General features: G+C 37.9%; 1 protein-coding gene across 1 annotated transcript in view; it reads right to left on the bottom strand.

The window, feature by feature from the left end:
- The window catches only part of fhit (fragile histidine triad diadenosine triphosphatase), a 274,131-nt gene extending 252,551 nt beyond the window's left edge, over window positions 1-21,580 (bottom strand). The window contains exons 1-2 of the mRNA XM_053484301.1: window positions 21,549-21,580; window positions 1,025-1,107 (exon numbers count right to left, since the gene is read on the bottom strand). The gene's annotated coding sequence lies outside the window, so the exon portion shown is untranslated. The remainder of the gene's footprint in view (window positions 1-1,024; window positions 1,108-21,548) is intronic.
- Between the last annotated feature and the right edge of the window lie 4,890 nt (window positions 21,581-26,470).

Below are 26,470 nucleotides of genomic sequence, written 5' to 3'. Positions count from 1 at the left end.
AGCAGAGCGTGTGTGATATTAACAAAGTAATTGGACGACGGAAAGTTGCAACTCCGAAATATTAACTTGCAGTTGTGAGAAACTGTGTGAAAGTGACTCGCAGTTGCAGGATAAAAATAAAATGTCACATGATACTGAATTATATTATTCTGTAAATGTAATAATAATAATAATAATAATAATAATAATGCATATTCTTTTCTCACCCACACTGGAAATGTGCTTGTGTCCTGGTTTTGTACTGTGCATAATCAGAAATCATGTCCCATTTGAGGCTTTGTTATTCTTTTTTTTGGCATTTTCCAACAATCACACAAAATTATTATTGTGCTTACAATAGTTTCTTTTAACCGGCTGTTGAACCAGCTGTTGCTCGTAGCTGTTTTTCCGACTTATCGTTGAAATGCTCATGCAACTTTGACAGGGAAATCAGGGTTACGGTCACGTATCGGGGCTTATAGGCTTTTCTTTTTCTCTCCACAGAGATCACTTAGCTTGTGAAGTCCCTCATCATCTTGAGACCTGGAGAACTACTGGCACTTCTTTCCATGTGCACCAGCATCACATCACAATCAGCGTAACCCACATCAGCCCATTGCTGTGTTCTCTCCACTGGATTTTAAAAAACACTGATGCCTGAATACAAAGTCAAAAACAACCCTACCTACCTACCTACCTACCTACCTATGTAGTGCTCCCTACAAGCCAATAGAAAGTCCCTAACTTTTACCTTTGAATATATAAAAAATAAAACCCTTCCTTTTCACCAAGTACTTAAACAAACACACTTCTGGTCAAAAAATTGCTTTTATTCTGTTTGGATTAGCTCTTATGTTAACCAGTAGAAAATAATAAGCACTTCTGTAACTCATTCATGTTAAGAGCATCTTCCAAATATTTGTCATGACTGTCATGATAATTTTGTTTTCTGTCTGTAATCAGCTTGCAGATACAAACATTCCTCGAAAAAAATCAATGCACCTGGGCAATTTTATAGTCAAGGCGATGTAATAAATGCACATACCTTCACCTGCCAGATCTCCCCAGGACCCCTAGCTGAGGTAATTAGCAGCAGACACGAGTTGCAGGCTGTTGTGGCGTGGGAACCTAAAAAAGAGAGGAGAAGGAAATTCACTGGGTTTATTTGGGTGACAGGTCGCTATGCCAAGGATCAATCAAGTGGACTTTTAATCAAACCGTCTAAAGGGCTAGGACATCTCAGGACAAAGTGACAATACTGTATGGTTCAGTGTGAGGACATCCAAAATGACGAAATCCATATTTAGTGCGTATGATATGGCCAATACAGCCCTATGGAAAAGTTTCATAAGGTTCCTCTATTTAAATTCCATATTTGGTTGGTGTTATATATAACACTTTTGGGCATGTTTTATACACAATTACTGCCGAGTTCCTAAATAAAAACGTTTTTAATCTGCCATGTCCAAAAGTTTTGCCATCCCGTGAGAAAATACTTAGAAACAGCTGTTTGGCAGAAATCACCTTCTCAAAACATTTCTTGTGGCCAACAATTGGTCTTTGTATTCTTGCTTTAGGAATTTTCTCTTTCAGTCTTACTTGCATAATGGCTCTAGCTAATAAAGAATTCTCAGGTTAGACCCGAGACCTACCCAAGCATTTATTAATCCCTGATGTGGATTAAGGTCTAGCATTCAATTATGTTTTAACACCTTCCAGGAAAAAAAAAGGTTTGAACATGCCAGACTCTATGTAAACCTTTTCCCATATGTCAAATTCAGCAAATATGTGCTTCGAGTTTTTGTAGCATACACAGATCAGCCATAACATTATGTCCATTATGTTGAAGTCTGCGTCAACACCTCAAACTCACTGTTGTGTTTCTCACTCCAACCCTGAACCATTTTTTGCAATGTGTCACGGCACATTATCCTACTGGGAGAGGCCACTACCATCAGGGAACACCCATAAGAACATTCCCCAGAACATGACACCACCTCTGCCAGCATGACTTCTTCACATAATCCATTCTGGTGCTTTCCCTGGAGCATTTTAGGTAGGTCCTGACCACTGCAGACCACAAACATCCCACAAGAGCTGCAGTTTCAGAGCTGCTTTGACTTAGTCATCTATAAATCACAGTTTTGCCCTTGTCAAAGTTGCTCAAATCCTTACACTCTAACATTTTTCCAGGTTCCAGCACATCGACTTTAAAGACTAAATGTTCACTTGCTGCCTAATACATTACATCCAACGATAGGTGCTTTCGTTAAGAAGATAATCAATGTTATTCACTTCACCTGCCAGTGTTTATATTGTTATTGCCAACCTGTGTATATGTGTTAATGTACTGTTCATACATTTGATGTTATGAGTTCAGCATTCATGCAATAGTTTTTTTTTCTTTAAATCTACTACATGTTTTCCAGAAGGTATTGCTAGAGAATGATAATTTAATTAATGGATTAATCTGTCTGGTGTCATTCACAGATCAATTCGTCTGATGGCTTCAATAGTCTCTATTTAAAGACAAAATAAAGGCTAATATCCACTGGCTTTCTCATTAGCTGAAACATTTGGACGGTTCATTCAGTACCCTTGCTTTGTTTGTGTGTGGCAAATCTTTTTCTGTGTGTGGAGCCAGCTCCAAATCTAGTTACTATTCAATGCATGAATTCAGGGAATTGACACTTTTTGGGATTGATTATCAGCACCTTGGATGTGAACTGAAAGCAATATACTGATTTGATGACTTTATACACAACATATATTAAAAAATACACACTCAATGACCACTTTAATGGAAGAAATGGACATGGCCTGACTGATTTGAGCTGACAGGAGGCCTATGGTAACTCATATAACTGCTCTCTACAACCGTGGTGAGGAGAAAGGCATCTCAGCAGGCGTATTTATAATTAGTGAGCCTGAATTATAAGTTCATTAGTCTTAGAAATCCCTCTGGATTAATTTTTCAGTCATGAGTGGAATACACTCAGACAAATGATGAAGAGGACGAAGACCTTACTAATATATAAACATATATAAAAACAGACACCAATTATGGCACATAAATTACTTTTCAATCGTGATGTTCATACTTTGTTAATGCTAAACATGTTCAATTATATAATGTAAGACGTTAAAAATGTAAAGCAAAAGTTTAAAACTTGGAAACTTTATGCAGAAATATTTAATCCCCAACAGGCCAGCAATCTTTTCATCCCTTTATTCAGTATCAACACTTCCCTTCTAACCACCGTAATAAGGACAGTTATTCCTAGACTTTTAGTGATATGGATGGACCTTCATTTCAGAGACAATTAAAATTGAATTTAGGCTAGCTCCACTGAAACAGAAATGAAATATTCACAAGCACCCACCTTAGTGCTCTCTCCCTGTACGCAGCGCTCGAATATGCCAAGTGGAAAAGCACTACCACGCCACCCGAACAACAACACTGTCCTTGAACCCACCTTCCTTTAGAAAGAGATGCTAATGAGCAAAAGTAACCTTGGATTATCAGACTTTCACTGCTCCTTTTTCCCCAAAATCATTTTCCTTACTAATAATGAAGCAAAGAGATCTCCATGCATCAAAACCCCAGTGACACTTAAGGTCAGAACAATTTGGGCTTCGTTAGGAAGCGTTTATTTTTACAGCAGACGAAACGATCCTCCAGAGACCTCATGCGTGGTGGACCCAATCTATGTAGCAGATTGTACGCTTTGTCTCAGAAAGTGTTTGTATAATGCTTCGCTACATCATGTGGATGTTTTTACAGCTCAGTAGCTGTGACCTAGGCTTTGATGGAACAGAAATCCCTGTGTCCTCGCTCTGCCTTTGGTCTCAAGGAACGGGAGAAAAAAAAAAAATCCATTTATGAAGACAGTGTTGAGAAGAGACCCAGCAGGCACTTTGTGAGATGCGAGCTGGCAATCCAGCAAAGTGCCAGGCATCATGTCCATGCTATTACCAGGCCTGTTCCAACACCCGCGGGAAACACAAGACCTCGTTTTACTTTTCTGTCTCCTGCTCCACGGTTCTATCTCCCAAAGGTGACAAGTGAACGAACCGAGGGTGACTCTGAGGGTGTCAGTAATTAAAAAACGGCTTATTAAAGTGACGGAAAGAGGACAGAGAAAAGGAGCGTGGGAAGAAGTAAGAGGCTAAAAGAGAGAACAAAAGAAAAATATAAGTTAAAAGGATGCAAAAAGGTTGACGTGGCATACCACGCAAAAAAAAAAAATTATTCACCTTTTGCTGATGGCTTGACACGCAAAAAAGCATCCTGAACACGATACTCTCCTACTCACTTAATTCTACCACAATACTTACACGGCACTTACTGTATATGTGAGTTTCACTGTCAGTCACATCGACTAAGGTGAAAACACATGGGGGAAAAAATATATATATTTTCAACCTGGGAGAGATTTAATAAGTCATCTATATATATTTAAAAAATAAAAAATAAAAAGTTCCCTGTGAAAAGATGTAAAAGTAAAGAAAATGTTATTTTCAAAGTAGTTTCCAAGGATAGTATGTGGTAAAATATTATTGATTCTTTGTGAAATATTTGTACTTTCTGTGTCCAAGCCCACAGGCGAATAAGCTTCAAAAACGTGACCTCTAGCCTGGTGCACAGGGAGCTAAAGTCGAATCGACAAGCTCTTGTGGTAGCATGTTTTTCATTTTGGCCTTACCTAGCTCTAGGGATATAATCATGACACACATGAGGATTCAGATCCAACTGGCAGATATGCATTAAAAGTCAGTCTAAAGAAAAAGGCATTTAAAAATAATGAAATAATCGAAAAAGTCACTTCTAATTAGGGACATGAATAGGACAGCGCCGGGGCTTTTAGAAAATCTGCCTTGGCACGACTTGGCAATCAATTATTTATTTATTATACATATAAATAAAGGCGGAGATGTTGAGCTAGAACATAAAACTGATAAAACTCCACATAGTTACTGTGACGATGATGATGAACGTTATGAATAATGTATGATGAATATCTGCTTCATCCGATGTTAAGCAGAATGACCTTGTTTAAAAAAAAAGGAGCATGTTGCACTTTTAAAAAATAAAATAATAAAATAATATTAATATGTTTTAAACTATAGACTTAGGATGGGCATTTTAGACTGAAAAAGAGGTTTACTTAAAACCTAAATAAATAAATAAATAAACTCTTTTGATTATTAAGATCAGTTTTGGCCGGTTAGTGTTTGCTAGACTCTTACTTTATGGCTAGCATGTTTAAGGCTTAAGTTATATTTAAAGAAATGTCACCCAGCTACAAAAGTTATATCCTTTCATATTAAAACTGACTTCTAGCTTAATATCTACAGTGCCTTGCAAAAGTATTCATACCCCAGGAACCTTTCCACATTTTGTAACTTTACAACCACAAACGCGAATGTATTTTGAATTGGAATTTTAATAAATTAATAAGTGTTACATAATTGGGAAGGGGAAGGAAAGTGATGTAAAAATAAATAAATAAATAAATATCTAAATACCTTGGCGTGCATTAGTATTCATTCCCCCCAAAGTTGTATTAATTTCACTAGTGAGGCTAATTTAAAAAAAAAAAAAAAAGAAAACACCCATAAAAAATTACACCTAGCTACACACAAAGCGATATCAACTATCCATATATCTTTTTAAATGATTTCTTTTTTAGTTAGCTAGGTATCAAGCTTGGCTAGTCAGTGTTAGCTAGAAGCTTTCTTAAAAACTAGCATGTTAATTTTTTATATACAGTATATATATTTTTTGGTATCATTTTACTAGTGAGGCTCATCTTTAAAAAAAAAAAAAATACCACAAAACATACCTAGCTACGAATAATATAAACCATACATCATTCTTTATTTACATTTTTGATTACTTGCTAGTTAGCTACAGTAAGTATCAACCTGGCTAGTCAGTGTTAGCTAGAAATGCTCTTCATAACAAGAATGTTATTTTTCTTTATCATGTTTAAGTAATGGTGTTAACAGAAATAAGAAAAAAAAATGTAAGTACCAAGCTACAAAAAACATAATAATAAATTATAAACACTTAGTGTGCCACGCTAGTGTCAGCTGACTAATTCATGCTGTCAACTATCTAGTTTGGTAGCAGTGTGGAAAAATGCAATCATAGAAGCAAGTCAGCTATTAAATTGAATTATTAAATTATAAATGGGAAGGACATTTTAAAACCTGTACCTCTGTCTTTACAATACTTGCTGTATTCATTTAGTATTATTTCATACATGAGTAAAAAAGAGACGCCAGCATACCAGCACATCCGAGCAGATATTACTTGGATGGTGTGTTAATCTCAGAACAGCAGTAACACAGATGGGAGTGTGTGTAGTGTGTATCTGTGTAAAGCCGGTGCCAGCATGTCATCACCACCAGCAAAACCTAACAAACACGTCTGGGGTACTCTACATCTGTCAGTAAGCCCTGGTTCAATTGCATGGGTGAGTTTTGACAAACTGCATAATGGCCTTGTACGACGCAGTGTTTCGACACTCGCGATGGCATATCATAATTTCACAACACTGATGCTGACACGTTACAAAACCACCCATCACATTTAATGAGTGCTAAGTCCCGACCCGTGAGAGTGGCGTAAAAAGTCTTACAGCCGAGTACGCAGCATGACACAACACAACAGTGATAATGATATATTTTTTTTTTTAGATAAGGAGATTACATAAAATACACACTGGTGATACTCGACTATGATGATAGCCTATTACTTAATGGTCGTCCATTAGCTCTAAATGATATTCATTACTTTTAAAGCACACGCTTGCTAGTGAAGCACCGCCCTTGTACAGTACCGATAGCATTTAAAGGCGGCTTATACAGGACTTCCAGCGCTGTGAGCAATGTTCCAGTTATGGTGTATTAATCCATCACGGTCTCCCTTTTCTTCCATGATGACGATGCTTTTGGTGCCATATAAGTGTTGGATATTTATTAAATTGATGAATAGGCCTAGCGTATGCAGTTACTAAAGCACTGTGTGCTGGATTTCAGCATCCTTAAGAAAACATGACAGTTCGTTGTCAGGCGAACATTGCCCTAAAGGCAGTCTAATTATACACGCTTTCCTTGAGACCAATTAGTCAACTAGCCTTTTAGAAAACATGGATAATTTGGAAACATGGATTGAGGATATGAAGCAAGGTCGGATCTGAAAATGATAATAATAATAATAATAATAATAATAATTTAGACAAATACAGGGGGTTTTAACTTCGATTGTTCACAGGATGTGCAATTTCACTCTCGCTTGTTTTACTATTCGTTTTAATCTTTCAAACCGAGCTCAGCTCCGTTCTCCACATGTACAATTTAAACGTGCAAGATTGTCAAAACAGAAGCCGAGGTGCATTTCCTCAGAAAGCGAGGGGAAAAAAAAAAGGAAAAATCTACCAAAATATTCTGGATCAGACTGCAGCTGAACTGTTCTGATACCCTGTCATCTCACACAGCAGAGTTTATCGACTCCTAAGATTGGCTTGAATTGAGAACAAGAGGCGTAGCATATCTTTTATTTTCTTCTAAGCTACTCGTGTAGCGTAACAAAATCGATCTTTACCATCACACCTCGCACCGTATCCCATCTTCGCAGGCATATACAGTACAGTACGTTCAACATTCTCATCTCAGAGGCCTGCAGAAGACTCACGGTCATAAGCATGTTGTGAACATGCTTACGGCCGCCAAACCGTCTCGATCCCGAACTACTCGATAAGCTAAAGCTGGAAAGTTTTATGCTTTAGGGTGTTCCTGATAAGTGTAAATAAGTGTTTTAATCAAGCACCACTAAGGCCTTGATTACCAACATTTCATTTTAAACTGTATTATTTCCCCTAATCATTACATTACCTGAGAGACACACACTACACATTACACTACGCTGCCCGGTGTACACCCCTGTTCACTGCTCACCCAAGCAGAATAAATGCAATAAAATGCCACTAAACCCTCAACCCAATTTAGTCACGCCATCTTTACATTACAATTTAATTAATGTATTAATAATACAATTGGTGTTTTTCTTTTTTCTTTTTTTTTTTCAACTTCTTCCTCCTGATACCAAATAAGTAATGGGTACATGTGAAGGAATTTAATTAGGCAGGCTTCACTGCGTTTATTGCCTCTGGTTCCGTTCTTCGCGTGATATACAGAAATGTGGCATTTTGCAAAGGCTGATATTTCTAATCATTGCTCAGCGTGGCATTCACACCCACCAGCTACAAGAGATAACACACAAATATGATAATATATCAGCTCGGCGGCATTCTCATGCAAAAGGGATAAATCTGCGCGGAGACGTGCGAGGCGAAGCAGCGAGTTAGGCCCGAGGAACTGGATACGCCTCGAGAGAAAAAAGCAGTCTACTTTTGAGGTTAGCCTAATTACTGCTAATTCAAAGAAATCTTCATTAATATTGCAATATGCACTCATACTAGATCTGCAACGGCGTAAACAAACAGGACTGAATTGATCACATTTTGTAGGAATGAATGATTAAAAGTATGGCTGGCCCAGCCAGTGCCAGAGATGACATTTTTTTTACATTTATTTAAAAAAAAGAAAAAACATTTAACATTTAACATTCAGTTCATTTCATGTCTTACAACAGTTAGTTTCAACCATATAATCTGATTGGACGAGAAGCTTTCCACAAGTGCTGATATTGAGTATAAGAGCACTGGGACGTTTACCAAAAGGAATTACTTTGCATCACAGGTGTTCTGATAATTGTTAACCCCTGATCAAACGCACTATTTGGAACTACTTGGAACAAGGAATTCTGCACCCTACATTCTGCACCCTAAATTCTACACCCTACAATCTGCACCCACTAGCTTTCCATTTTATGCTTTAAGTAAGTTAGTAAGCTGAGGCTAGTCTAAAGCAGAATAAGTGGAAATTAAAAGAGAAACTTAAAAGATTTCCAGAACTGTCCACCACTATGTCTTCTTCTCTGTACCTTTTGGCTGCATAAGAATTACAGTAAGAATTTAAAACTACTTTCATTCTTCTTAATCAGGGTGAAACATAATCTGTTGATAATAAATGGTGTTTGTAGAACTTTTGTATAAAAGCAATATCACACTCCAGGTCGGACTGTTGTACCGAATATCGGCACTGCTGTGACATCTTCGGTGCAAGAGCTGCGCCCTTGTGCTATGAATATCAGAGCCGTGCTGATATTTCGGTACAACAGCACTCCTGCTCTTGTGATAGTGATTAAATATGGAATGTCCCTCAGAGAACATCAACTGGGTGTTAATTCCACTCCATGTACAGCAACTTCCAAAAGACATCCATTTGCATTACAGATAATCCAGTTGGTAACACGGATTAAAGTCCCTAATGGATGTCAGTGCTTGCGTTTAAATATTATGAAAAGAAAATTCAATGCTGTGTGAAGATTCACTATACTAACACCATGTCAACACCATGTCACTGACGCCGGTGTTTATCACATCTACTGATCAGACTGATGGTTTGTGATCAGTCTGATCACCAATTTCACTCTGTGTTTTAATGTTACACTCTCACTCAGAAAAAAGGGGATATATTACGCCAAATTCTGTACTGTATATACGCTGCTCATTCTACACAAACTGCGCCGCAAACAGAAATTTTGTAAAAGCGTACCTAAGCGAAGGTTTTGTTTCAAGTTCAAACCTGAAAGTAATGATGGTACCACGTCATCACCAGTCATACTGTACATAAGAATAACAGAGCTTTTCAGAGTTTCTCTCACATTGACTCATGTACTCATGATCACTAGCCTGGCGTGCTGGCGAGTCTTTTCACGTGGAATGAGATATTTGTTAAAACAGCAGACTGTCACACTATGGACCGCATGGAAAACCTTATTTTTGATACGTAGTTGTATGAAGCTCACAATGATTCTTCAAAATAAATAACTCAATTCGGAGGAAATAACAGAAATATTGGTGAGACCAAAAAAAAAGCTAAGCAGATGCGCGGACACCACTAAGCTGAAAATGGGATCGTGGCTGAACGAGCGTGCCGCACGCTGACTATCCCATAAATTCAGAGCAGTTGGGTCTGGTTTAAAGGATTGGCCGATTCAATCCTGAGTCTTTCACGTCCCCTGGGCGTCGGCGTAAGCCGGTGGACTTCCATTGCTTTTCCTGCACGTCCCCGAGTCCTGGTGGACTCAGTAATCCTTTTTTCAGCATGTCCATGAGATACGTTGACAGCATGGAATAAAAAAAATAATAAATAAAAAAAATAAATAAACCTTCTTTTTCTTTCCGAGTTTGTTGCCGTGACTGCCGACTGGAGCTCTTTTGTATTGCACAGGATTAGGAGAAAATAAACGGCCCTCGGACAGCAGGCAGACGAGACCGTGTCGCTTGCCTTTGTAGCGCTGCCATCGACATCTCGCCTCATGCTGAGATGGCATCATAACAAACGCGCATTTATGGTGACTAGCATGATGGAGAACCTCACGCGGCCGCCCGTCACTGACCCGTGAGTAAACATGCCAGTCATGATGCTCACTTAGGTTGTCCCTATACTACCTATTAAAGTGAACAGATGCTATCAAGTAATTATACGGCAACTGTAAGGAACTGAAAACTAGCTGTGATTTTGTTAATTGCATGCTACCTCTGAGGTATAATTTTCAGCCTACACAGAAAAGGAGCTGGATGCTGATGAATTTATTAAGGTGGATGTTAAACGGGTTGTCTGACGCTTACTGGAGGGTGTAGGTAAGAAAATAAAATCAAAAAAAAAAAAAAAGAAAATTCCACAGTAGACACTTTGTAAAGAAAATGCTGTTATTACAGTCTCTCATTTTCATGCGCTTTCCTCTCTCCTCTCATCCATCCATCTTTCTCTCCTGCAAGGCGCAAATCAGCATATAGAAAAAAATAAAGAAGAGCAGAAGAGCAGGAACAGTTTGATATTCAGCCTCTGAGACAGAATCTGAGGTGCAGGACACTGCATTGCAGTACACACATATCCACACACACATGGGCCACAGGCAGAGAAAGCAAGCGCCGTGCTGGCCGTTCACCTTTAAAGGTCAAGGTAAAAAAAATAAAAGCCCCATGTCCTCTTGGGCCCTTTGGATAGAAAGAAGCTTTAAAATTGCGATGAAGGAAAGTGACCTGTGGTTTATATCCTGGTGAGTTTGTCCTAAAAAGAGCCTTTCAGACCAAGGTGTCTTGTCCTGAATGGCACAAGAAGGACAAGACGAATCGCTTTGGTTGGGATAAAGAGGCCTGGGAGATTTGACATGAGACCAGACCACTAAAATAAAAAGGAATGGCTGGATTATTACGTAAGACTAGAACGAGCCATGTTTATAAAGACTGATCTACGGCTTCAGTAAAACGCTTGTGGAGATTAAAAAAAAAGCTGAATTTTAATGCAGGAAAAGAGCTAATTATGCTTTTTGGAAAAAATGTTAACAGTGATAAGGGTACAAAAAGTATTCTTGCTAGGAAGTACAAATAAAGCAGCTTTCAAATCAAACTGTATTATTTTCTGCTACAATAGTGCACTCACTAGTGCTTAGATACCATCAAGGTAGAAAGTTTGCTCAGACTGCCTGCTTCACGACTTGGAGCGAGGTCAAGGACGACGTGAAGTTCCTGTAACGTGCAAGTGGTGCTTGTGAATGCTTGTGTGTACAGTTTCACCAGACAGATGCGTCTCTTCCATAAGTTATGTGTCGAATTTCAAAGATCAGGCGTTCAATCACTGGCTGAATGTTCACAGGAGCGACTGCATGGGATTGTCTGCATGGGCCTTATTTAAAAATGTTCGCTGCATTCAGATGTCTTGGACGATGTACGAGTCTCATCACCTTTTTGGGTTTGAAGTATTCTGTGATTGTCAGTCGGTTTCACATCTTCATTCCCTCCGCTAATGAGTCGACGAGTCCTGGTTTGACTCGAGCTCCCTTCGTAAATAAGGGTGTAAATAATTAAGTAAGAAATAATAAAGTAAGTAGGTCATTAATTAAGAAAAGAAGTTGGCAAGAAAGTACTGGAGAAGGTAAGACAATGAAATGAGGAAAGAGTTTACTGATCCCAAGGGGAAATTAAATATGAGCAAATAAATAGTAAGGAAACGAAGTGGGTAAGTAAAGACATAAATGACAAAGTAGATGAGCGAGTGAGTAAAAAGTAAGGTTAATAGTTGGTAAAAGGAGGAAGAAGGTACGTATAAGTATGTGAATAGTTTAAAAAGAAGGAAATTGAGGAAATAAGGAAGGAAATCAATTAATTTAAAGTTAATAAATTAGTTTAGAGTTCCAGACTTTGCATCGTTTTTTTTTTTTAAATAAATAAAAACATGACGCATTTGGGACGGGACGGAGTTCTTCCTAAAACACTGCAGAACAGAGATTATCAATAAATGGTGATGCACGTGTCAAACTGAACTCAGTGTAGCTGCAAGAATTAGGATTATCGATAACTGTTATGAGAAAATAATATGATTACTTCATGGTTTAAGGAGCCTAAGTGCACAACAGGTTATACGTTTCTCAACTTCCAAGCACCATCAAGGTGTAAAAGAGATCAAAATAAAGTCTGTCCGTATTAGTCCTCGTTTCATCACTGTTGATAATCTGTATGCGGCGCGGGCGCGACATACTTTATTCAAGCGATGCCCTTTAATGCGTCGCAGCAATACAAACATTTTGCTGCTGAAGCTTTGGAATGCTCAATAAAGCTCAGCATCCAGCCATCTAACCTCACATATCTGTATTTCACGATCGTGGCTAGAAAGGGCAATTTCCAGTCGGAGTTTCGGAATTTCAAGCCTCTCTGTATAATACTCCGTGGCCGATGGCAACATTCAGACGCAGGGAGGAAACGCACGCGGGGACCCGTCTGCTCAATAATACATGAAGCAAAGAGAATCAAATCAATTAGGTATTGCTGTGGTATGAATAAATGCTGCATAATTGATGGCGGCGCTCCTGCATTATGCATCTCTGTCGGCAAATCTGCACGTAGGGTTATGAGCAGGGGAGGTGCGACGCTCAGAAAATTACACACAGAGTTTTTTTTTTTTCTTTTTCTTTGTGGAGACATGACTTAAGCCTAAGCCTACGGGACACTGTTTCTGTCAAAGAAGAGTAAAAGGGTCTATGCGGAAACGGCGGTGCATAAATATGTATTATTTAAAGCAGTGTTCATAAATGTGACTGATTTCTCCGCACCTGACACGACGCCTAAACAAGGTTATAACAGTGTCAGAGGAGGACAGAAAACACTACAGTATGGACGGTGCAAGGCACTGGAGCTGCAAGACTTGGGGAAAAGACTGATCTTAAAAGGAAAAGATAGAAGGCTTTAAAAGTGATGCAATATGAACCAATCAGAAGATGGTGAGTTCAAATCCTTATAATGGGACTCGGGACATGGTCAGGAACAAGGCAGCAAAATAAGTCTGGGTAGTAGGGATGACACACACTGTCTCCGTCTCTGTTGATAATCAAAGCAACCCTGGGGAATCATGGGCATGTGAGAGCTCAGGAATGAGGAAGAGGGCGGATATTGAAAAGATGTGAAAGGTGGCTTGTCCCAGTTCTGTGCTACACCCCTGCTGGGGGACAGAGGAAGTGACACACGTCTGCACGTGTGTGTATGTGTGTGTGGCTGAGTGAGCTTTTTTTTTTCTTTCCTAAAGTAGACAGATGGCAGACATTAAAAGGAGGAGCCTTGTGACATCTCTCAACAGCACCACTGCGTTGGAGATAATTAAAATATATCTAATCGTGTTGCTCTAATTAAAAATGCAGCTGGACACACATACACACCCAAACCCACACACACCCATATGAAATTCTTCTAAACATGCTCGATCAACACCTGAAGCAAAACATTATTATTTTTTATTTTATTTTATTATTATTCTTTTTTTAAAGCCATCTGAATGCGGTTCATCCGTATGCAACAGTTTTACTCGAGGCTTTTAACAAAGTCCTAATGACTGCAGGGCCACAACCTTTTTGTATGAGGAGAGGATTTACGCGATACAGCCTGCGCGACCGTGCATTAAAGGTAATTACCATTTCCATTAGGCGGAACAATGATTTTTCTGACTGATTCCACCGAGCTCCTGTAATAACAATAAGCGCCCATAATGTGGGCATTGTTAAAGCTTCGTTCATACGTTCCTATTATTTCAGCTCCTATTGATTCGTTTCTGGGTTCGCGCGGTGAAAATACTCCGCAAGGTCGACTAATGGATGCTTTGGCTCTAGTGAGTTACAGCAAGTTACAGCCCATTCATCGAACTGAACCTTTTTTCAATTATTTTCGCTGTTTATGCCTATACATTTGTTAACTCAGGGACGATTTATAAATCTAGAGCACTGATTTATTTTGTAAGTGCAATGGGATAAAATACAAACAGCGCGTTGTTTGTGATTTACAAAGAATAATTGTGTGGGGGGGGGAAAGAGGCGGACACAATTTTGAAAAGATTCTCAAAATGAACTCTTGTCTCGTTCGGGGTGAAACTGAAAACCCTCACACGATCAGTCCGGGGTTGATTAAAGGCGATAAAATAAAAAAATAAAAGAGTGTGTTTTGTTCGTCGAAATGCCGCGAAACAGGATGCCGCAAGTTTATGCTATTTCTAGACCTAGGGAAAAGCACTTTGGTGGACATTTTCACTTTCAGTGTCTGTGACAAACAAATCACACCTTTTTTATCGCCTTTAATCGATACTGCTACTACTCTGATCATGTGAGCATTTTCACTAGGGCTGTTGAGTTTGTTCGTCAGCATTAAACCGTACACACTGCTGTCATTGCCAGAGAGACCTTCATGCTGCATGAAATAACACGGCAGGTGTTGCATGGTCCTGAAGTAATCAATTTGCCTGGACACCACACTGAGTTTTGCAATTTTACCTAGAAGCGCCCCAAATTTTGCATATGGATTAAGGCAAAGATGCAAAACGAACAAGACGAGGGCTACTTCGCCCTTGTGACGGATGCATCCTGCAAATCAGTGATTCCTGCTAGTAATTCAGAGCCTGACTGGAAGTTGAAACTCCTTCACACAGTATTATAAACTCACTGGACACTTCATTAAGTATACCTTGCTGGTAATGGGTTGTACCTTTTGTTTGTAATTTCTTTTAAAATCTTAATTAAGTTTCCATATTGACACCAATTGATACTGTAGCATCACGCAGTTGCTGCAGTTCCACCACATCTCTAAGGTGCTCTATTGGATTGAGACCTGGTGAACTTGTCATGTCCAAGAAACCAGTTTACGATGATTTAAGCTTTGTGAGATGCTCAGCAACAATACTTTCAAGCATTTAAAGCATGCTTGGATTGGTAGTAAGGAACCCAAGAAAATATCCATCACACCAGTGATACAGGGTAAAGGCAGTGTGAATCCATGTTTTTTATATTGTTTTACGCCAAATTCTGACTCCACCATCCGAACATCGCAGCTGAAATCAAGACTCTTCAGACCAGGCGACGTCTTCTATCCTTCATGTTTGGTGCACCCATGAGAATTGTAGCCTCAGTTTCCTGCTCTCAGCTGACTGGAGCAGCACTTGGTGCTGGTGTATCTCCAAGGTTCGAGGTGTTGTGCGTTCAGAGATGCTCTTAAACATACCTTAGCTGTACCAAAATGCTATTTGAGTTACTATCTGATCGAACCAGTCTGGCCGTTCTCCTCTGATCTTTGACATCAACAAGGTGTTTCCACCCAGAGGACTACCGCTCGCTGGATATTTTCTCCTTCGTCGTTCTCTGTAAAGCCTCGATACGATTGTGTGTGAAAATCCCAGATGATCAGCAGTTTAGATAATACTCAGACCAGCCTGTCTGGCACCAACCATCACGCCAAGTTCAAAGTCACTTGAATCAGATGCTCGGTTTGAACTTACACAATAAGTACAGTACGCCTTTTCATTCTTCTAATCATTGATTTTTTTCGTTTTTGTAATTGCAAAATAATCTGCTTCGGGTTTCATGACATCAGCCTGTCATTGATTATTTTCCCATAACATGCCTGTCTTGTTTTTTTTTTCTTATTACGAACCTGTTTTCTTGCCCCTGTGTGCTTTAATAAACAGCATTCCTTTCCTGCAACACTATGTTCTCCCTGTAAGTTCTGAAGCTGAAATCTATACCGGTGTTGACTCGATCCCTCGGGCCTCGGTGAGGTCAAACTTCACTTGCGCTGAAGTAATGGAACAGCTTTTAAGATGGCGATGGCCATTTCAGCGGGGAGAAGGCGAAACGAAATCGAAGTGTATTACTCTGCGCAAGTCAGCAAGTCAGGATAGAGCAAACGCATTTTACTTTCATACACATATTCATGTGTGTACACAAACACACACACACACACACACACACACACACACACACACACACTCGGAATACAGCGCTGTCCATTAAAAAAAATAATGCTGCCTTAAGGGTTGATTGTGTGCACAATCCAGGGGAAAATATAGATGTTGGTTTATTTATTAACAGGGATTTAATTTCCTGCGCTAGAACCGAGCCCTTTTATTATGCATGAACAATTTTAGGGCAGTAAGTCAAAGAAAGTAATCTGTTACATATTACTAATTATGTCTCTCAAAGTGTAATAGTATCGCTTTACTCATTACTTTCTAGAAAAAAAGTAATCACGCTGCTCTGCTTTGCTCCTAAGTTTGAACTCTTTAAACCTAATTTAAATCTAGTAAAGTGCAAAACAACACAAGAGGTTCTTTTTATAGTACTTTAAGGAGTAGAAGATTAGGTAAAATATTTAAAAGGCCCTACACCGACTTTCTTAGACAGTATACAGGCCAGAAGTATATATAATATTTCTCATTATTAAATAATTCTCTATTCAATTATTTCTCTAAAGATGTTAATTAATTGCTAAGCTAATACAGAAAAAAACCTTTCTTCTAATTAATGCTACATAATATTAAAAGTGTACATTATTTAAGATCTAGTGTCTTAAATATTTAGACCGGTCTCCAATGTGCTATTCGTCCCTTTTTTTTATTTTTAAATATTTGCGCATTGACCAGGATTCAAACAAGCCAGTTAGATTTTTCCTCTATTGAGACCTCATACAGGAAGGTCTTCTCCCTGGGATTGTTCCTCAGCTCCTCTGTTCTCGGGAGGCGTGGCTAAGCAGTAGCTCATTAACATAGACACTGAAATAGCACGTTTAAAGAAGGAATGAAGCATAGGGAGTTTAAGGTATGATTATCGGAGAGCTACGTATATAAGCTGTAGCACTAACACACACACTTGAGGAGAGTTCTGAGACCTGTGTTAACTTGCTAAAATATGTGACCTTTAACAAAATAATATGTTGTACCTTATTACAAGGCAGGTAATTCAATTCCACATAGGAAACAATGTACAGTATAAAGGTAATCTAGTGCTGAATAATATCACGCAGCAGATGCTTTTGGCTAATTTACTACATTTGGTTAAGCTAAGAATACTAAATGACTGTTATTTTTAGGCAACGTGCCTCTTCAAGAGACACTAGATATACAGAATGTACAGTGCAATGTTCAACATACTGCTTTGCTGACTTATTGTAATGGAGAGAAGAAAAAATAAAGGTTGCAGTACAGCATAAATCCAACTCAGTCAATCAATCACCAGGGAAAGAACCTCCAACCCTGAGTCTGTTCTGAAGTAAAAATCCAGACAATAAACACTCCAAAACCCCAAAACAACCTTGCATACTAAATAGACTAATTGACACTTTGGTCCCAAGATTATTTTCACTGTTATAGTTGTTTGTTCAAATTAACAGTTTGACAGCAAAATGTGATAACTCCATTTGTTTGTTTGTTTTTTTTAAAATAAAGCAATTTTATTCTGTCACATATAAATATACACATATTACTGTTGTATTTATGGTCGATTTATTTCTTGTGACTTTTTAAATGTATATATTTTTTAATAATATTGTAAACAAAATCTGTGAAAATTAGTGCTTAACCACGTATTCGTTGTTACGCTGCATTTCGCCTTTAAATAAATCAAGAGTTCAGGGTATGGACCATCTAATGTTTTACTTACAAAGGCTAATTTTAAATGATGTATTTTAATCAATGATTTACATCACAGGGTTGCATGATTTAACTATGAGGGGCATTCGAGCCAAACCAGGACTTGTGATGAAATTTCTCATAAAAATTAATGTGTAAAACTGATCAACATTTGATTTACTGCAGTCGTTCCGGTGAACATTCAGCGAGTGGAACGATGGCCGGTGGGAACTGCACACACAATTATACTCAAACACCATGTGGACATTAGCGGAAATTACCGGCTGGGAGTTTTCACATGATTAGGCTATTAAAGGAGTACCTGTGAGGCCAGTGTTTCAGATGTGAAACAGGCAGTCTGATGATGGATCCGGCTTACTAAGATAAAACTTTCTATCTTGATGGCACTAGTGAAACGCCTGGATAAGAGCATTAGTGTAGCAGGGGATTATATAGAAACTTAAAGGGAACTTTACTCTCATAACTGTGGTCTGTTATACTGTGCAATCCTGGTTTGCATACAGTATGTTATAAAAAATTAAGAAACTAAGAATAATATAATGTATTCCTGTACTTTTTTCATCATCTTCAGGAAATTCAAATGACGCAACTTCCTTACTGTCAAACATCCTTTCTTCCTTCCTTCCTTAAAGCAAATATTTTACCATGGTAAAAGTACTCAGCAAAAAAGGTCATGTGAATGTTACAGTTTCTAAAATAGTTTTTTTCATAACTTATAATAGACGACTCTTGGAAGATGCTGCTTTTAAAATGTTAAGTGCAATCACTCTTCACTGCAAATGTAATGTGATTTTTGAAGCATTTTAATGATTAGATTTCCAGGCAGTTATGGTGGGCTGTAAAGGAAAATTATGTTAGAAGTGATGTAGACTGTGTATGTTTTATAAACATTTTAGGTTATTTGTATAAACATGCACTTTTAAGCTTTTGTGAAGGACATCTTGCTTATTCTGTCTTATACTGTACATATCTGTAAGTGGAATATAAAAAGGACACCATCACTAGTCCAGATTAGATTAAGAGATTGTCTGGCCCAAAGCTAGATAAAGTAACCAGGACAATAAACACATTACTAGGGTCAGTGGCCTAATTGGTACTGAGGGTCATTCTGTCCTAAAACACTGGATCAATATCAGGGCAGAATTAGCATACTGTATGTGAGCACAACAATGCTGATTGTGAATATAGGACACAAGTTAATCATTTAAAAAAACAAACAAAAAAAATGAAGCATTCAGAGTGCTGTTCCAGGCATTCATTGTTTTTGTTTGTTTTGTGTTTTGTTTTTTCTTTCTCTATTTGGTTTACACTTTCTACCTTGTTTGGAAACAAGCAATTTGATATCACAGTACAGTAAAAATCCGAATGAGTGTAGAGACATTGTTTCAATAACAAAACACTGTTTACTGTTGTTCTAACAAGCAAACACTGATTGATATACATCCAGGATCCAAAATACTGACAACCATTGTTTCAATAACCAGACACCAATTATTATTGTTCCAATGGCCATACACTGACTGTTGTTGTTCCAGTAACCAGACAGTAACTGCTATTCTTCCAATAACCAAAACATTGAAAATCATTGTTCCAATAACCAGACACTGATTATTGTTGTTCAAATGACTAATCACTCAATAATCCTTAACTAGGTATCAGTGTTAATCCCATTTACACGCCTTTTTGTTCTTCATATTAAAATCTCCTCAGACATTTACAAGTAATAAAAGTGAGTTATTCCATCTACATCAGTTCCTCCAAGTCTTTTCCAGACTCCCCTCAACCACTGCTTCGTTTCCTTTATTTCAATTGAAATTAAATTGAAATAAAAATTTTATTTGCCACATACACAATTATACACAGTATGATGAGCAAGTAAAATGCTTAAATGACTGTTTGTGACCCAAACAAGGAAAGATGAGATAGAAGAAGAAGAAGAAGAAGAAGAAGAAGAAGAAAAGAGGAAGAAATTGTACTAAAAAATAATGTAAAATGTACAGTTTAATGATACAACTACAAATATACAGATATCCAATTACAGTTACAATACACTTATAAAAAGGAAACGGTATGGCGAGATGATGTGTGTGACATCAGTAGTGGTATTGTCCATGACTTCAAGTGCAAAGATAGTTCTCTTTCATGTGTAAATAGGAACCAGCAATGTGCAACATACAGTATGAGTCATGTGCCAATGTGCAATGTGCAACTGTGCAGTGTGGCGAGCAATGTGGTGTGCTCCAACACAGGTGTGAAGGAAGCAAAGCAAGTCCAATCAGTTGTTGATTTGCAGTTTATGAACCTATATGTTGTAAATACACAAATGGTGATGTATATTTTTTGCATGACCGACTGCAAGACTTTTTTACTTCTGTATAATAAATAACTTGTGATATATGAAATGTAATGGTTGTGTAGTCTGAGGCTTTTTTAGACAGAAAATCTTGCTTTTTCCATGTAAAGTATCTTGATATGTAAATGATTCACTAAATATGCACATTAATGAATATGCAACTACATCTGGCGACTTCTGGACACTTTTTTGAGCATGCATAAGCATGGTAAAAAAAAAAAAAAAAGTTGGCAGTTTTCAGGGTCCTCTCTGTATGGGGCATAACCTTCACATGGGGAAGGGCACTGTTGTGGGCACTTGTGAATGAAGTGCTGCGTAAATAAAACAATACAGGTTGACTTCAGAATAAATAATTCATTCTGTCTCATCAACAGTGCGTTAAAGATGGAATAAAATCCAAGCGATTACACTCAACCATCTTAACCATGTTTTAAAAACAACAATAGCATGGATTTACAATCACTGTTCCTCTCAGTGTTGCCAACTCATCAGTAAGGAAAGTAGCCATTGGCTGTTCTAAAAGTCGTTAATGACGTCATCGCGTAATTTACATAATGTCATGACAAAAAGTGAGTAGGTAAAAACACCCTAAATACATTTAGAACTATACAAATGAACCTATTTTCTGTCAAATATTCTGCTTATATATATATATATATATATATATATATATAAATAAAACAGTGCATTTAGCAAGGTATTTATTATTATTATTATTATTATGTTGATGATGTAATAAAATAAAATGAGATTCCAATAATTATGACCAGAAAGTACTTTAATCTGAAATTGGTCCTAAATACACTTGCTGTCCATATGAGTGCACTACTCCTGGTGTGGAATAATAACTCGTGCACCCTATGTAGTGCACTAGTTGTCTACAAATGAGAGATTTGGGCTTCAGAGGATGAGTGGAACAGATGCTAACCACGTTAGCTTTATATCCCGGAAGTAAAACTAACTCTAATTCTATCGTCACTCTATAATTATAAATGCATTAAACGTTATTTCAATGTAGCGACAAGATACAGGTTTTCAAAATGAACTAGTAATCTCAGAAATGGTGTTACTGCTGCACGAGTGGAAGCGCTACACATTTGACAAGTAGACAGCGTGTACTCACGATTCGTGTAGGCGGAGGAGGTTCGTCTCGCGTCAGTGAGGCATTCTGGGAGTTGTAGTTTTTTATAACGGGTAAGCAAATGGAGCATTGGGGTGAAAGAACTTCATATCCCATGTGTAGTCAGGATTTACGGTAATTTGACAGGCGTTCATGTTAAGCCTGTTTTGCGGTAATGTTTTCATGTTTAACAATGAAAAAGGGGCAATTTGAAGTGTTAGTAAACGTTTATTTATATTTTAAATAGCCTGTAATTATGAATAATACATACAAGTATGCATGGTTAGCCTAATGTTCAGTAATTCAGTTATAAATAAATATAAAAAATCAATCTTAATTGTATTATATAAATCATTTATTCTATCATTAATTATAATTGATTTTATAAAATATTTATTATTTATTACAGTTATCCCCACCCCCACGAGAGCACTACCTTTATCACATTGTTTGTTTGTTTTAATTTTGCTAAAAACAATAACACAATCAAAACAACATAGTCAGGGAGGATAAAAGGAGAATTAGATTAAAAAACATAAGATTTAAAAAGAAAAACACCGGGAAAAATATATTTTTCTTAAATGTAGAGAAGCACCAAAAGTAGAAACTAAAAACGTATTCCATATGACTCCCATAAGTTGGTTAGCACTGTCGCCTTGTACCTCCAGGATCCAGGTTCAATTCCTTTGAGCATGTTTAACCTGTGGATTTTCTCCAGATACTCCGGTTTCCTCCCACAGTCCAAAGACATGCAGATTAGGCTGATTGGCATTTCCAAACTGCCTGTAGTGTGTGAGCGTGTGTGTGTGTGTGTGTGTGTGTGTACTTGTGCCCTGCGATATATTGGCAACCTGTCCAGGGTGTACTCTGCCTTGAGCCCTAAGTATCCTGAAATAGACTGATTTGACCCTGTATACATGATAAAGCGGTATAGAGGATGAGTGAGAGAGTGAGTGAGTGAGTGACCCTCATAAGTGTACAATTTTAACAGCTTTAGAGTTATTGATACTTTGTAAATATGATGTAATTTCTGAATACAAGAAAAATAGCACAAAAAATTATCAATTATAAAGATTACATTTATTATAAAATATTTATCCTTCTTCTCTCTCCTTTAGTTTAAATAATAAAAATAATAATAATAATAAAAAAAAAACTAATTCAGAAAACAAACTTAAAAAAAAAAAAAAAGATTTTCTGACCAATTTCTTTCTGTATAATCACACATTCAAAACAAATGGTGCTGATGTCATTTTTAAATCTTAACGAAATAAAAGATTTTACAGGATAATATTTATAAATATTATTTAAATAAGACTTCTCCCATCTTCTTAATTAAAATATATTTATATAATATTTCAGATCAGGGAATATCATTGAAAACCTATCCAATTATGACATCTAATGAGCTACAGTGACAGTAAGTTGTTGAAAAAGTGTTCTGACTTTTATTGTTGTAAATGAGCGATCAAAATGTGTTTGGTGTAAATTTGTTTAGCTGGGATGAATATCTAAAACAACAGGAGCTGAAACAAAAAATCCTCTTAACACCGTAATCACACCTGCAGAAATGGCCTCAAACACGATGGATCACATTGCAGATCAAATAATTAAACATTTATTTAACCAGACTCCGATTTTTACACTAATTACAAAATGGCAGGAAAAAAATTTAAGTCTCAGGAATGTGTCAGCATCTGTGAACTTTATGAAGCCTTTAATGCATGTTGTCAGTGCAAGCCAGGACAGAAAAGTTTTCACTAAAGCCCTTTATCAAAAATGGCATGCCTTGTTTAAAATCGAAAACATGTGGCATGATGGAAGGGAAGATATTGATTTGCTGCCATCCAGATGCCTGATAAATGAAGTAACATCTGTGCGGGACAGACTTCCTATCATAAACCTGCACTGTAGCCAGCAGTCATTCCACCCACGCCCCCTGTCCGGTGCCTATACTGAGCTTTAATGTAGCTTTAACAGGGTCGATGTGTCTCATGGAAAGGCAGCTTTACTAGGTAGAAGTAGCATATGTGTGTACTGTAGCCTATATTTTCTCCTACTGTAACATTTTGATGCTGCCGGCTTTTCTTTAACTCGTTAATCTTTTATCAGATTCATTTTCACCCTGATAATTCATAAAAACTTGCATGTTTTAAATGACTGCATGTTTTAAATGACTTCTACCTGGTTATGTCTGTGTGTTCTGTCAATTTTTTGGGTTAAAAAGCATAATATTATTTTAAATAAATGATTCATTTATCTTCATCAGCATGTTTTGGGGAGAAACCGGAGAACCCAGAAACCCACACAGAGACTGGGAGAAAATGCAATACTCCACGCAGACAGGAACCTGAGCTCAGGATCGAACCAGGGATCCGTTGAGGCGGCAGTGCGCCACCATGCTGCCCTGAGATAATGATATTTTACAAAAATCTATATAGTATGTGGACAAGTGCACGGTGGATGGTTTAAGTATATTGTGTGCGTGTGTGGTGAGATGATACAGGACAACAAAATCTACAAAAGATTATTATATGGATTTCTTTTGTTTTTGTTTTTGCAGGTAAAATCTTTTGTGACTTTTATCACAGTATGGTGCATTGCTTGGGAAGCTTGCTATTAAGTACCCAAGATCATAGGGGTGAACGTTCTTACTCACTCACCCACTCATCCTGGGGTCCTGGAGACTATCCCAGATCATCAGTTAGCCTAATCTGCATGTGTACTGTGGGAGAAAACCCGAGAACCTGGAAGAAACGCACTAAACTCAAGGAGAACATGCAAACTCCATGCACGATGAAGTAATCGAACTCAAACGCTGGAGGTACAAGGCAACAGTGCTAACCACAAAGCCACCGTGCCACCGAGTGAATATTCTGTGCTTGTAAAAATTCAGTAATATTCTGCACTATTTTAGGGAGCAAAGAAAAACCCATGATGTACTATGATGTTTGTAGGGAATAAGGAGGAATTAAGGCACTGATTTGGGAGGAGGATTTTGGTGGATTTGAGCACCTGTGTGTCATGAGTATGTGAGAGATTCCTTACCTCAAGATTTATAATAGATATAACAAACGTCATATTTTATATGATATATTTAATAATGCACACTCTTGGTTTTAATTGGATCATAATTCTGTTAATATCGCAGTCATGTCGAAGCACATAAGCGTTCTCAGGAAGCCATAGGGTTTTAACTCACATCCTTCCATTGTCTAGTGCAGAAGCTTTACCATTAAAATACTGCTGCCTGTTAAAGCTCGAAACTATTCAGTCATACAATAAAGTAGTCATAGCATTGTTTATTAGTTCGCATCGACAAGGTGGACTCTATTAAAACGGCTGCATAAATACAGCAGATTTATCGCTCAAAGGTAACCGATCTCCATGGCAAGTCTCATTATATTACTCATGCATTTCCCATCTGCTGCACGGCCGTTTTCCTTTTTCTTTATACTCTTTACATGATAAATACAAACAAATGTACGGCTATATAAATAACAGAGTGTCTGGAGCCTCGTTAGGAGAGAAGGAAAAAAAAAAACAAGCCCCAACAGCTATGGAGGGAGAAGAAACAAGAAGGAAAAAAAAGTGATTTCCTGTTCAGAGTGAACGATTTCCTCCAGATATAATTTCCAGCTTATAAAATTGCCTTCGGAAAATGCTTATTAGGAGTATTCTTGCACACAACACACACTTATTATGGTAATCATGACCCTTTCGATTTTTACGTCAGCTAACTATGCGTTGCATGATTCGTCTGGTTGAGGAAACAAAATGAAATCCATTAACGTAGTTGCGTTTCAGAAATAAGCAAGTACTTTGAAGAGATACAGTACTACTCTTGTGTCCCTTTATATGTGAGCATTAACCCATTTCCTACCCCAATACCACAAATCAGCTAAATAGCTTTCACCAGGCTTTTCACAGGAGTAGTATCGATCTATGCAAAGAAAAAAAAGACCAACGCTTACCTCTGCTGCAGAGGAGAAGTTCATTTAGAGTTACCAGCCTCAGAAATCACTAATTATGAAGCTTTACCGAGCATAAATCTCAATATCATATGTACAAAGGAGATTAATGCATATTTTGGACGTCGTCAGCATTGTTTAACAGTGTAGAAAGAAATTCCAATCAGGAAAGACCCTGAAATTAAAGGTGTGTCCAAACTTTAGACTGGTTATGTATTGTATGCCAGGAGAATGGTGGTGCAGTTGCAGCTTTTCAGGTCAATGAACTTGGGTTTCACGTATTTGGAGTTATAGACTCTCAACATACCTGTGGTTTTTTTGGTTTCTAACAAGCTCTGAAAATGTTTCAATAAGTGGTTTAGCTCCTATAAATTACCCCAAAGGTGTGACTGAGAGTAGGAATGAATGTGTGAGTGGTGCAAGGCAGTAGACTGGCATCTCATCCATGGTGTATTCTCACATGTAGTGCAGTTCCACCGCAACCCTGACCAGGATAAAGCACTTATGTGTGTGTGTGTATATACGAGTGGTGGACTAATCTTGGACTAATCAACCCCTTAAGTATTTCTGAGACCGCCTGCTTCACGTCTGAAACTCTGGCCTCCCAGGAACTACTTTAATATCCAAACATGTGGAAATGGCTTGGAGTGAGGTGAGAACTGTACCGGGGATGTGGCAATAAATCCTGGCTGAGTTCCTGTAATGTGAAAGTGGTGTTGGTGAATGATTGTGTGTACAGTTCCCGCAGACAGATGCGTCTCTTCTGCAAGTTGGTAACAAGTTATCCACCGATTTTCAAGGATCAGGCATTCCACTAGCTGAATGTACACTGGAACGACTACAGCAGGTTGCGAGCCACCTCGGCCGGGATCATCATTTTACAGATGAATGGCCTTCTTGAAAACGTTTGCACCTTTTAAATGTTTTACTGCAGCCACCGTACTGTTTTAAAAG

Source organism: Clarias gariepinus, chromosome 23, assembly GCF_024256425.1.
Source record: "Clarias gariepinus isolate MV-2021 ecotype Netherlands chromosome 23, CGAR_prim_01v2, whole genome shotgun sequence".
In the NCBI taxonomy this organism is placed as follows: domain Eukaryota; kingdom Metazoa; phylum Chordata; class Actinopteri; order Siluriformes; family Clariidae; genus Clarias; species Clarias gariepinus.
This window is presented reverse-complemented; position numbering and strand designations above follow the sequence as displayed.